Source organism: Panthera onca, chromosome D1, assembly GCF_046562875.1.
Source record: "Panthera onca isolate mPanOnc1 chromosome D1, mPanOnc1 haplotype 2, whole genome shotgun sequence".
NCBI lineage: Eukaryota > Metazoa > Chordata > Mammalia > Carnivora > Felidae > Panthera > Panthera onca.
In genome coordinates this window covers 95,117,631-95,131,940 of record NC_138348.1, presented here as the reverse complement: position 1 = coordinate 95,131,940, position 14,310 = coordinate 95,117,631, and the positions used below count along the sequence as shown (strand labels likewise).

Below are 14,310 nucleotides of genomic sequence, written 5' to 3'. Positions count from 1 at the left end.
CGTCGGGCTCTGTGTTGACAGCTCAGAGCTTGGAGCCTGCTTTGGTTTCTGTGTTACCCTCTCTCTCTGCCTCTCCCCCACTCATGCTCCGTCTCTGTCCCTCAAAAATAAATAAGCATTTAAAAAAAATTTTTTAATAGAACCTCTGCTTTGCACGCTGAGGTCTTAGCCTCACCTAACTCAATTAGTAAAAATTGCTTTCGTCTGTCTTTCTGGAAGGATCATCCTTCTCAGCTCCCATCTACATAGGTAATTTCCATCCAAATCTACACCTAGATCATTCCCTTCTCCATCAGAAAACCACTCCTCCTTGGTATTGAATCACCATAGTATTGGCAGACGTGCCCCTCACTTTTGAAATAGGCTAAATATTATATTGACGTGGTTTCTCTCTTTTCATTGCCATGTTCTGTCTTCCAACTAGATCATTTTTTATAGGCTGTCTATTCGAATAATTCCAAAGTCAAAAATTAGAAAAGGTTATGAATTGAAATATCTCCCCTTTCCCTCTCTTGGCCAATTCTCTCTTTGGAGCCCATTGCTATTACTGCTTTCTAAGTATCCTTCCAGACATATTTTAAGCATATACAGATTATATATGTACATACACACACATACGTATATATGAACATATCTGTGAATAAATAAATGTATGGGTGAAATCTATATGTATATACGTTCCTCACACAGACACACCCCGTCTCCCTCTTTTTATACAAAGGGAGAAGGGTAGCCTCCTACATACTTTCTACACCTTGATTTTTTATTTAACTCTTTTTTGGTTGCACATTGTAACATGCACGGATGTGCCACGGTTATTTAACCAGTTTCTTTCTATGAGATCCAGGATGATTTCTTAAGATATTTAGGATGTTTTCAACCTTGTGCTGTTACAAACAATGCTGCACTGAATACATGCAATAAATAACCATATACACATATTATTTTACACATGGGCATTCTTAGACGATGAAATTGCTGGATTGAGTGTGTAATTGTTTTTTCAATTTTATTTATTTTTGAGAGAGAGAGAGAGAGAGAGAGAGAAAGCATGCGTGGGGGAGGGGCAGAGAGAGAGGGAAAGAGAGAAAATCCCAAACAGGCTCCACACTGTGAACACGGAGCCCGATGTGGGGCTCGAACCCACAAACCGTGAGACCATGACCTGAGCCAAAGTCAGACGCTTAACCGACTGGGCCATGGAGGCGCCCCTCGAGTTTGTAATTTTGACTGTCTTTGCCAAACTGTACTCCATAAATGGAGTACCAATTTATATTCTCATCCGTGGCACATGAAAGAAGCCCAGGTGATTCACATGCAAACGACGTCAGGTACAAAACCCTGGTTTTTAGGTCACTTAACCCTTGAGAGCTTCAGTTATCCTCCCCGCAAAGTGGGTACAATGCCACCTATCTCAGAGACCTATTGTAGGGACTATTTTGTGAGGAAACCTGGCAAAAGAGCTTTAAAAACTGTCCAGCGAGAGGAAAATGTTAATTACTATTAAGGGTAACAGCTTCTAGCGCTTAAACCATGATAGGCATTGTATTACATGCTTAAATATATTCTCTCTATACTGCAAAGTGAGCGTAATTGCCTTGGACTTCTATTTCAAGAAACTGAAGCTCAGAGACAGGACTTAGACTTAACAGGCCACACATCTGGTAAGGACAGAAGAGGGATTGAAACCCAGGTCTGCACGGGTTCAAAGACTGAGCTCTTTCCACTGGACTTCACTTTGACTCATAATTTGTTTCCATTCAATTATTTATTTATTTATTTATTTATTTATTTTCATCCAGTGTAATTAACATACAGTGTTCTATCGATTTCAGGTAGACAATATAATGATTGGGCATTTGACTTATGATTTAAGTAAATACAGTATTACTGCTTTAATTTTTATAAAATGTCATTTAAATCTATCAAACATAATGAAAGAGTGAGGGTCTCATGCAAGACACAACCAGGGACCGTGAAGAATTGGTAGAATTTGGGGGGAAGGAAGTGAGGACACTGTTCCCATAGACGAGAATAGCAAATACGAGTATTCAGAGGGAGAGGGTAGAACCAGTGTATTTTCGGGATCCTGAGACCATCACAACTGGAGTGGAGACCGGGAGCGGGATTTGGAAATGTGGTTTGGGCCTTATTAATGGGTACTTTGGAAGATAGTTCAGAAGACTTTATTCTTAATTTGGAGGGCGGTGGGGCGAGGGTAGTGGCCAATAAAGATTTTCTGAAAAGAGCTGTAACTGTGGGTGATAATGTGGTAGGACATTTTATGTCAAGTCTTTATGCATGAGGAGTTAGAGGAGAGGCGCTCAGAAGTGCGAAAAGTATCGATGTTTCCAGACAGGGGTCCATGCAGCCATTCAGTCAAAAAACAACCATCCGTTCATTCAACAGATATTTATTAGGCCCTTTCTCTGGATGTCAGACATGGTAAGAGTAGCTCAGAAGATGTAAATATAGGGGCGCCTGGGGGGCTCAGTCGGTTTAGCCTCTGACTTCAGCCCAGGTCATGATCTTGAGGTCCCTGAGTTTGAGCCCCGCGTCGGGCTCTGTGCTGACAGCTCGGAGCCTGGAGCCTGTTTCAGATTCTGTGTCTCCCTCTCTCTGACCCTCCCCTGTTCATGCTCTGTCTCTCCCTGTCTCAAAAATGAATAAACGTTAAAAAAAAAAAATTCTTTTTAAAAATAAAAAAAAAATTGCTTCCTCCCAGAAGTCTTCCCAGATGCCCCCAGGGTGTGAGGGGTGCCCTGCCCCGTGTGCTACCACGCACTTCTGATGTCATCATATTTTTCTCACTGTATCGCAACTGCCTCTTCAGTCGTTTGTCTCCTTCCCTGAACTGTAATGTGAATAACTAAATAAGCACATAGGTGAAAGAGCCACTCGGATGATCCAGCCGGAGAGATTCGACTTTACATGGGAGAGAAGCAAGTGTTTTCTGTTGTTCACAGAGTGGCACGAAGGCTAATCCTCCCTGGTCACCTCTCTGATTCAGTAGCAAATGGGGCCGAGATTGTAGGTGGCGGTGGAGTTGGAATGGCCGGTTAGCAGATTACAAGTCTCGAGGAGGGTGGTTGCTATGACAACCTGTAAGCTTATCAGATACCACAAGCCCATCGTGCACTGGAAAAAACCCAGATTCGAATGGGTATAAGATCTGCAGGTCCCAACTACCCGGCCCAAATAGTTTTTTGTGTTTTTGTGGGGTTTTTTTTAGAACCCTAGAATCCTAAGGCCGGTAGAACTTCAGAGATTTTTTTTTTCCTTTTTGTACTCCTTGCTGTACAAATAAATTCCAGAGAAGGTCAGCGGTCTGTCCAGTCACACATAGCGAATTATTGGAAGAGCCGAGGTAGGAAAAAAAAAAAGAGTCTTTCACAGATACCATATGGTTTCACTCTTATGTGGATCCTGAGAAACATAACAGAAACCCATGGGGGAGGGGAAGGAAAAAAAAAAAAAAAAAAAGAGGTTAGAGTGGGAGAGAGCCAAAGCATAAGAGACTGTTAAAAACTGAGAACAGGGGCGCCTGGGTGGCGCAGTCGGTTAAGCGTCCGACTTCAGCCAGGTCACGATCTCACGGTCCGTGAGTTCGAGCCCCGCGTCAGGCTCTGGGCTGATGGCTCGGAGCCTGGAGCCTGTTTCCGATTCTGTGTCTCCCTCTCTCTCTGCCCCTCCCCCGTTCATGCTCTGTCTCTCTCTGTCCCAAAAATAAATAAAAAACGTTGAAAAAAAAATTTAAAAACTGAGAACAAACTGAGGGTTGATGGGGGGTGGGAGGGAGGGCAGGGTGGGTGATGGGTATTGAGGAGGGCACCTTTTGGGATGAGCACTGGGTGTTGTATGGAAACCAATTTGACAGTAAATTTCATATATTAAAAAATAAAAAAAAAAAAGGAAAAGAAAAAAAAAAAAAAAAGAGTCTTTCTACACCCCCTGAAGTGTTACCATTTCGTGATTCCCAAAGATGTTGGATCCTTTCACCGATACGTCAGTCACCGTGGGTTTGCACACTTTCTCAGTATGTTCAATTTTTCATTTTACTCCCTCAAAACTTCACGCATCCATCCACTCATCCGTTCACTCCTTCAACCAGTCGGTCTCGGGGAATGTTACTCCACATCTCATCCTCCTAAGCGGTACAGAAAATAGGAAGCTCTCTAAAGCTGCGTTCTTTGGCCCTCATTTGATTTTGCTATGCAGTGGGGAAAACTGGATTTTTTGCCTGGTACCAAAGCATCCCCCTACAGGTTACTTGCTGTTTACAAACAGGCAAGCGTAACTGTATGTGATGTGATCAGGCTGTCACCACGTCGACCCAGGGATCTGACCAGCCGTCACAGTGGGACAACCGGACATGCATCGCAGGTGCCCTGTGATGATGCTAAATGATAAATAAATTTATGATCATTAGATACACCATCACCTACAAAATATTCCTGCCAAATATTTTAACCTGAGCCCAATCAGGTTTAGACCGTACCTGAAGCTACAGAAAGTACAGAGGATAGAAAACAAGCTACACTATACCATGTGGAAGCATTCAGAAATATCCAGGAGGTCCAACATTGTATGGACTGTTCCCCATTTCCTTCGGCAAAGGCAATGCCCTGAGGAAAATAAGAATAAAGTGAGGACTGAAAACTTAAGACATACCGTGTGCGGTCCTTGACTGGATGCTGCTCTGAACATACCAACCATAAAAAATATATATATATACGTTTAGAGAAATAGAGAGACATTTGAATATAGACGAGGTATTCAAATATTAAGGAATTGTTGTTAATTTTGTTAGAGGTGATTATGGCATTGTGGTTATATAGGAAAATATCTTTTTAAATTTTTTTAATGTTTCTTTATTTTGAGAGAGAGAGAGAGGGAGAGAGAGAGACAGAGTGCGAGCAGGCTCCAGCCTCTGAGCTGTCAGCACAGAGCCCGATGCAGGGCTTGAGCCCACGAACCGTGAGATCATGCCCTGAGCCAAAGTGGGAGGTTTAACTGACTGAGCCACCCAGGCCGCCCCTCCTTCTAATTTTTTTAAAGGTGTATTTTTAAGTAATTTAGGTGAAACATATTGTCTGAATATATTTTAAGAAAACTTCAGGGGTGGGGTAGAGATGAAATAAATATGACAATATGTTAATAACTGCTACGTTTTTGGGGTGCCTGGGTGGCTCAGTCGGTTAAGCGCCCGACTTCAGCTCGGGTCACCATCTCACAGCTCGCCAAGAGTTCGAGCCCTGCGTTGGGCTTGCTGCTATCAGCGAGAAGCCCGCTTGGATCCTCTGGCCCCCCCTCTCTCTGCCCCTCCCCTGCTCAAGCTCTCTCTCTCTCCCTCAAAAATAAACAAACATTAAAAAAAATAACTTAAATTTCAGTGATCGATACATGGAAGTTCCTTATACTATTTTGTGTATTTGTCAGAAATTTTCCATAATAAAAAGAAAAAGCAAAAATATTATTCAACCATTAAAAAAAGGCCGGACGTGGTGTTAAGTCAGGGTACGCTCAGTACCCAGCGTCCAGAAGGCAGCCCAGGAACAGACCAACAGCTTTCTAGGAGTCTGGAGAAGAAAGCGGTCTTGGCCTGGGGAGGGACTTGGTGAACGCAACAGAAAGGTGCATGGGCAGAAAGAACGGAGGGTCTGAGCAGAGCCTGGACAATTGTCAGTTTAAAGGCACACTCACCTCCACGCTTCTCCCACGTGGGCTGCAGGAGAGATGCTGGTGAGTCTGACACTCAAAGGTGCCCGAGCCTCATTGCCTAATTTGATATTAAAAGTCCACTCACAGTCGGTCCAGAGAGTGAACCCAGAGCCTGACCTCCCACGGTGCACGGTGCACCGCGTGAGCTCCCGGCCGCCGCCGCCGAATAATCAAAGCTAATTACAAACACAAAGGGACGCTCATTTGCAAAGAAATGACCCACAGCTACTTGTTGCACCGTCAGAGGTCAACTCAGTCCAACCCAATTAGTACTTTCCCCAAGAGATTCCTGACCTCCAAGCCCATCCCAACAGCAGGCTCTAGCTGGAGCCAGCGTAAAGCCACCCAGAAGCCTTTGAAAGCCAGAGGAGTATGTTTTTCTCTCAAGCTCAACGTTGACCTTTTTTTTTTTTTTTTTTTTTTAACCCGGCCCTTATCCCTTCAGAACAAATTCAGTGGGTCCGCATCAAACAAAACAACAGCAGAATGGATGATGTTGCCATTTATCTGCTCTGACTAATGCAGTTCCTGATTTCCCTTCCAAATTAAAAGCGTTTCGCTTAGTACATTTTCAACAGACGTTACTCATCTGCTCGATTAATGAGTTTGCGGTGAAAGCGTACTTTGGTAGCAATTTGAAACAAAAGCACCTTAACGTGCCTGAGGCTTTGCTTTTTCCTCGTCTCTCTCTATCTTAGCCTCTCTTCCTCCCTCTCCCTCCCAAGGGCAAATGCATCACAGTAGTGAGGACTGGGAAGCTGGAATTGGCTGAGGGTTCTCTTCTGTGTCACTACACTACATTAGGAATAAAACCTTCCACTTAAACACTTAAATGAAAACATCGAGAAACTAATTTACTATTTGCAATCACATGATTTAAGCCGAAGCTGCCTTAATTTCCTTCCCATTTTGCTTCATATTCAATGTGAGCACACACTAGATTGGTCTCTGAAAAGGCTGTCTTCGAATCACAACACTTAAGACCTCTTTCATTTTCTTTTTGATTAAATAATTGAAATTCCTGTCAGGGCCTGCACTTTACTGACGCACAGATTTGGTGTGTGAGGATAAAGACCACTTTTTGTCTGCTGCCTGGGTCTTAAAAGCCAGCGGGCTTTCCTTCACTGAGGGGCTGGACCCACGCTATTCACCCATTTCGCAGAAACGTGCTGGGCCCATTATGTGATTGTTCGAGACAAATTATGGACAGCGTCTCCTCTCATTTAACCATCCCTATTCATCTGGAGGCTTCTGCTAGGCTGAAAAGAGCTAACTTCATCCCCTAGGAAATTAAAAAAAAAGAAAACCCACGTGCACAGCTACACACAGACGCAAAGCACGCAAATATCAAAAAGAAATAAGTCACGGAAAACTTCATTTGCTTCAACTAAAGAAACCTGAGGCTATTTACATCCCGTGACGGGCTGTGGCAGGGGCCCAGCATGGCCACGGGCCTCTGGCATCCTTAAGACTGCGGTAAGTGGATCATAAAGACGAAGTCACCCCCTCTTTATTCCCATCACCTGACGAGCCGGTGATTGAACTGCACAGAAGCAGGTGTTTACGCGGCTCTACCCTTTGAAACTTGTCTCTGTAACACATACACGGCCTTCAGATGTGTGTCTGTGTTTAAATACAAATCACGGGGCAGCTGGGTGGCTCAGTTGGTTGAGCGTCTGACTTTGGCTCAGGTCATGATCTCGGGGTTTGTGAATTCAAGCCCCATATCCTGCTCTCTGCTGTCAGCACAGAGCCCAATGTGGATCCTCTGTCCCCCTCTCTCTCTGCCCTTCCCCTGCTCGTGTGTTCTCTCTCTAAAATAAAAAGATATTATTTATCTTAATAAATGCTTAATAAATAAACACACATTCTCTCTTTTTTTAATTTTAATTTTTTTTTTTTTTTTTTTTTTTTAGAGAGAGAGAGCAAGCAGGGGAGGGGCAGAGAGAGAGGGAGTCACAGAATCCAAAGCGGGCTCCAGGCTCTGAACTGTCAGCACACAGCCTATCGTGGGGCTTGAACTCATGAACCAGGAGATCGTGACCTGAGCTGAAGTCAGCTGCTTAACCAACTAAGCCACGCAGGTGCCCCCACACACATTCTCTTTTATAAGGCTGGTCATCAGATACACCTGGACGTTCAACACACCTAGCTGGGTGCCCTTGGGTATATTATCTGTGACCTCCAGGAGCCTCGTGCTCATCTGTAAAATGGGGACATAAATAAATGGTCCCTCCTTCCTCTCAGGATGGTGGGGATCTTTAAATAAGACAGTGCCTGGGAAGTGGTTAGTGTGTCTAAGCAATCCTGTTATGTGCTTATACGTCTTTATATGTAAATCTACATATGATCGTGTTCACATTCCCCCAAATAGTGTACTTTCAGAGAATGAACAGTCATACCCACATCTTACCCATTAAAAACCAACCAAACAAAAACCTACATCTGAGTACAGAAGGAGAGCCATAGGTCATACACACATGCGCGCGCGCACACACACACACACACACACACACACACACATACAGTTGACCCTTAAACAATGGGGGGGCTAGGGGCACCAACCCCCACCCCATGCAGTCACAAATCCACGTATAACTTTTGACTCCCTCAGAACTTAACTACTAATAGCCTACTGTTGACTCAAAGCCTTATCAATAACATAAACAGTTGACTAACACATATTTTACACATCATATGTATTATATACTGTATTATAATAAAGTAAGCGAGAGGAAAAAAATTTAAGAAACTCATAAGGAAGAGAAAATACCTGGACAGTACTGCACTGTATTTACCGAAACAAATCTGCGTGTGGGTGAACCCGTGCACTTACAACCAGTGCTGTCGTGGGTAAGCTGTATAGCATATTTTTCTTTAAAAAAAAAATGTTTATTTATTTTGGAGAGAGAGAGAGAGAGAACATAAGGGAGGTAGGAGCAGAGAGAGAAAGAGAGAGAGAATCTCAAGCAGACTTTGCACTCTCAGCACAGAGCTCAATGCAGGGCTCAAACTCACAAACCGTGAGATCGTGACCTGATTGGAAATCAAGTCAGACGCTTAATTAACTGAGCCATCCAGGCGCCCCTGTATAGTATAATTTTATTGCAGGAAAGGGCCTTAACGGGTATCTGGCCCAACCTCCACCCAAAGTGGGCCTCCCGCCTAAAACGTCGGGGACGGTTCAATGACTTCCCCAGAGGAAGCCTCAATTTACTTCTGGATAACCTCTAACTACTGATTCCTGCTCTGACCTCCGGAATCACAAGGAAAACTCTGCTACAGAGAAGCTTTTCCAATATTAAAACACAAACAATAACAACAACAACAACAAAGACAAACATTTTAAAATCTCTACTGTTTGCTCTGAGTATTCTCTTACCCAGAACCTGCACAGCCCCTCATAACATAGGATTTTTAGACCCTCTTACAATTTTGGGGTTCTCAACTTTAAAGGGTACCTGCTTTGGAGGATGTGGGGGGCACCAGAAGCAAGATGACGGCAGTGGTCGATGAGGTGTTCCCTGAGGGTGCTGGGCTCTACTTGGACCCGGAAGAGGCAGGAGGCAGCACCAGGCTTCTGATGAACTTGGCAGCCAGTGAAAAGGCAGTTCATGCAGACTTTTTTTTTTTTTTTTTTTTTTTTTTTAATGATTTTGAAGATCTCTTTGATGATGATGGTATCCAGTGAGGTATGGTCCAGCGATGCGTGTGGTCATGACTCTGTCACATATTGGTGTGGTGGATCTCCTCAAAGGACAATTTCAGGGCGCTTGGGTGGCTCAGTCAGTTGAACATCCAACTTTGGCTTAGGTCATGATCTCACAGTTCAAGGGTTTGAGCCCTACATTGGGCTCTGTGCTGACAGCTCAGAGCCTAGAGCCTGCTTCGGATTCTGTGTTTCCCTCTCTCTCTGCCCCTCCCCTACTTGCGCTCTGTCTCTCTCTCTCTCTCTTTCCCTCTCTCTCAAAAAATAAACAAACGGGGGCACCTGGGTGGCGCAGTCGGTTAAGCGTCCGACTTCAGCCAGGTCACGATCTCGCGGTCCGTGGGTTCGAGCCCCGCGTCAGGCTCTGGGCTGATGGCTCGGAGCCTGGAGCCTGTTTCCGATTCTGTGTCTCCCTCTCTCTCTGCCCCTCCCCCGTTCATGCTCTGTCTCTCTCTGGTCCCAAAAATAAATAAAAAACGTTGAAAAAAAATTAAAAAAATAAATAAATAAACAAACATTAAAAAAATTTTTTTTAAATAAAGAACAATTTCAAATGGTTCTAAAGAACTTGTGGACATTACTTGAAATTAAGAGATGGTTAACCAAGAAAGAGAAGGATGGTTTTAACCCTCTGTGTGAGGCCCACTAGTCTCCGAATGTGACCAACTTTTGTCCTTCAATTAAAAAAAAAAAAAAAAATGATGGCATCATTTGCCGGACAAAAATAAGACAAACAAATAAATAAAAATTAAAAAAAATAAAGGGCGCCTGCCTCAACTACACATAAAAGTCCAAATGTGGTCTGATAATGTTGGATAGATATACATATTGAATTTCATTCATTGATTAACTAATTAATCCAACATTTATTGCCAGCAGAAACTAAGCTAGTCACATAGATGGATATACATATTAAATACCTTAATAAATGCTATATATGAAAGATTTCCTTTACAGGATGGTGACTATAGATAATATTGCACTGTACATTTGCAAGTTGCAAAGACAGAGTAAATCCTTTTTTAAATTTTAAGTTTTTAATTTTAATTCCAATGTAGTTAACATACAGTGTTATATTAGTTTCAAGCATACAGCATAGTGATTCAACAATTCTATACGTTACTCAGCACTCATTAAGATATGTGTGCTCACGTATCTTATTAAAAGATTTATTTAAAGATATTAATTAAAGATATTTATTAAAATAAATAAATTTATTTTTTTTATTTTATTTTAAGAGAGAGAGAGGGCACACCCACTCCGGCAGAGGGGCAGAGAGAGAGAATCCTAAGCCCCCTGATGTGGGCCTCGATCTCATGAACCATGGGATCATGACCTGAGCCGAAATCAACAGTCAGATGCTTAACCCACTGAACTACCCAAGTGCCCTAATATGTACGCTCTTAATTCCCTTCACCTATTTTACCCATCCCCTCCCCCACCTCCCTTCTGGCAACCATCAGTTTGTTCTCCATAGTTAGAAGTCCACTGGGGCTCCTGGCTGGCCCAGTCAGTAAAGCATGGCACTCTTGATCTTGGGGCTGTGAGGTTAACCCCCACACTGGGTGTAGAGATTACTAAAAGAAATTAATAAATACTTTTTAAAAAAAAAAAAGAGTCTGTTTCTTGGTTTGTCTCCTTCCCTAAGAGAGAAGGTCTTAAAAGTTCTCGTCACCAGAAAAAAAAAAAATCTGTAATTACGTATGGTGATGGCTTATAACTAAATTCATTGTGGCGATCATTTTGCAGTATCTACAAAGAGCGAATCATGATGCCAAACACCTGAAACTAGAATGTTGCATGATCATTATATCTCAATATGAAATAATAAAATAAATATTCTCCAGAAAAATGACCTCTTAATGGTGCATGTTGAAGATTCTCCGTGACCAAGGACGTTGCTCTCAATCCAACCACGCTTCCTGGGGTTCTCCCTTTGGCTTTCAGTTGTTACGGGCTCAGAGACCACACATTCATTGTTAGCCTTGGCCTAAAGAATAAAAGAGAAAGAGGGGCACCTCCCTCACAAAGTTACTTCATACTTCTCAAGGCCAAAGAGAGAGATCTTGGTAAGCCACCAGGAATAATGCAAACTCAGCCCTGCTTGGAGGCCAAAGGAGAGACATGATGTCACTCAAAGATCCCAGCCAGCCAGGATTCCCTTTCCCAAGAACAAAACCAACCACGCTCATGCAGAGTAGGGGAAGCTTGGTATTTATTTCCCAACCGTCAAGCGAGGACAAAGATCCTGGCCTTCTCGTTTCCACATGTAGGATTTCGGTGGCACCGGGGAGCTAACTGAACAAGCTTCCAGTTTCAGACTTTCGGGTCTGCGTCTCCCCCCCTCTCGTTGCTGTCTTTTCATGACGCGCTCTCTCTGGTATAATTTTCAGTGTTTGAATCGCTGCCATCTCGGAGCCTGCTGGACAGCTCAGCAAGGAAGAGATATTAGCCGTGCAAACTCATTGCCCTGAACTCCCAGGTCACTGCTTGGGACAGAGTAGGAAGGGGGATTTTGAAGAGGTGGAGCCCAAACAATTAAGGAGAGAAAACAAACCAGGTTGCTGTCACAGAGACCTGGAGAATATGTTTCCAGCCTTTTCTATTCCGAACAGAGAGGACTCTCTGACTTGTTCCCGGCGTAGATCCCGGGATTGGTTCTAAAGCCATTCCAGCCTCACCAGATGGTCTCCTCCTGGGGTTCAGTTTCCCTAAGCGTGAAATGAACTTAGCCTCCCAGGGCTGCTGAGAAGCAGCGGTGAACTGAGACGGAGAAAGTTGCTTAGGATGTTTTGGAGGATTTCCAAACTTCCTATCGAGGGTGTAGACAAGGCAGACAAAGTAAGGTCAGGCGGAAAATGCCACTTTACTGGTTTCACCAAAGGGCCAAGCACTGTGAGCACAGATATCTGGTTCACACTACCCCATGGCACCCATATCGCCTGCCATCTCCCACCTGAGCCATGAACCCTGAGCCCTGTGAGAACCCAGACTACATCTAAATTTTGTTCTGATTTCCTCCCATCTGGGATAACTTAGGGATCTGTCCCTGGAAGCAGACAAAAGCAGTAGATCCAGAGTTCCCAGAGGCTGGTCTATGGACCATGTGACACGTAATGAGGTTTTTATTGATTAAGATAAAACGAGTTCAATAAAGACACCGTAATGAATCTTTCATACAGCTCAGTTTCTCTTGAAGAGTTGTCTTTTAAGATTCTTTTTCATGTTTACTTTTATTTTTGAGAGAGAGAGAGAGAGAGAGAGAGAGAGAGAGAGAGTGAGAGTAGGGGAGGGGCAGAGAGAGAGGGAGACGCAGAATCCAAAGCAGGCTCCAGGCTCCGAGCCATCAGCCCAGAGCCCGACGCGGGGCTCGAACTCACGGACCGCGAGATCGTGACCTGGCTGAAGTCGGACGCTTAACCGACTGCGCCACCCAGGCGCCCCTATGGGGCTCTTTTTGATGGACGTTGATAACCTCCACTAACTAGTTGACATAGAAAAAAGATCTAGGTGGGGGCTCAGTCTGGGTGGCTCAGTTGGTTGGTTGAGTGGCCGACTCTTGTTTTTGGCTTGGGTCATGGTCTCACAGTTTGTGAGTTTGAGCCCCACATCGGGCTCTGTGCTGACAGTGTGGAGCCTGCTTGGATTCCTCTCCCTCTCTCTCTGTCCCTCCCTGCACCCCCCCCCCCCGCAAATAAATAAAATTTAAAAAAGGAGAAGAAAAAAGCTTTATGTTTCCCTCCTGCAATTTCACCATCAGGTTGTATATTACTAAGAGAGCCACAGACCAAATTCTGTCATGATAGGGAAAGATAGGATAAAATAGGCAGAGTGGGAAAGGTTAGGACCTTAGGTCCCTGGGTGGGGAAAAACACATATTTTATTTACTCTTTATTTTCTTAATGTTTGTTTATTTTTGAGGGAGAAAGAGAGCGCACCAGCAGGGGAGGGGCAGAGAGAGCTGGAGACACAGAATCCAAAGCAGGCTCCAGGCTCTGAGCTGTCAGCACAGAGCCCGCCGAGGGGCTTGAACCCACAGGCTTCAAAATCATGACCTGAGCTGAAGTCAGACACTTAACCGACGGAGTCACCCAGGCGCCTGGAAAAACACACATTTGAAAACAACGCTAGGAGCATCCGGCCACAGCAAACCCCCTGGGGCTTAAGGTTCCTCTTAAGACTGGAACAGACTCCACCTACCCTCCCTCAGGTTCCCCTCAGGAGTCTGACGATCAAGCTACCTAATAAGTAAACCATAACACTTACGCTATACGAGGGACAGCATGGTCACAGTCTGACTCCTCACCCAGCAGAATCGAGCCAATCAGGAACGGACAACCCAGCACCCGGAATTATCAAGACAATAAAGGTAGGACTTGAGAAGGAGCAAGGGGGAAGGGGAGCGGGGGGGGGGGGGGGGGGGGGGGGGGGGGGAGACCAAAACTCTGTAAAACAAAGTCTCTTGCCTATAGTCGGGGGTATTCACCTTTGAATGTCCCCTCTCTGTAAAGAGAGCTTATGGGGCGCCTGGGTGGCGCAGTCGGTTAAGCGTCCGACTTCAGCCAGGTCACGATCTCGCGGTCCGTGAGTTCGAGCCCCGCGTCAGGCTCTGGGCTGATGGCTCGGAGCCTGGAGCCTCTTTCCGATTCTGTGTCTCCCTCTCTCTCTGCCCCTCCCCCGTTCATGCTCTGTCTCTCTCTGTCCCAAAAATAAAATAAAAAACGTTGAAAAAAAAAATTTAAAAAAAAAAAAAAAGAGAGCTTTCATACTATTCTTACTTTCTGATCTAATTATTAATACAATTTCGGCTGCTGCTCATTTTGTGCTCGCCTCTTCATTCTTCGAAGCAGCGAGGCGACAAATCCCAGGTCTTGAGGCAA

The 14,310-nt window shown here is 44.4% G+C and overlaps 1 pseudogene; it reads left to right on the top strand.

Moving 5' to 3' along the window:
* The first annotated feature begins 9,217 nt into the window (after window positions 1-9,217).
* LOC132662293 (COP9 signalosome complex subunit 9 pseudogene) lies at window positions 9,218-9,412 on the top strand (annotated as a pseudogene).
* The last annotated feature ends 4,898 nt before the right edge of the window (window positions 9,413-14,310 follow it).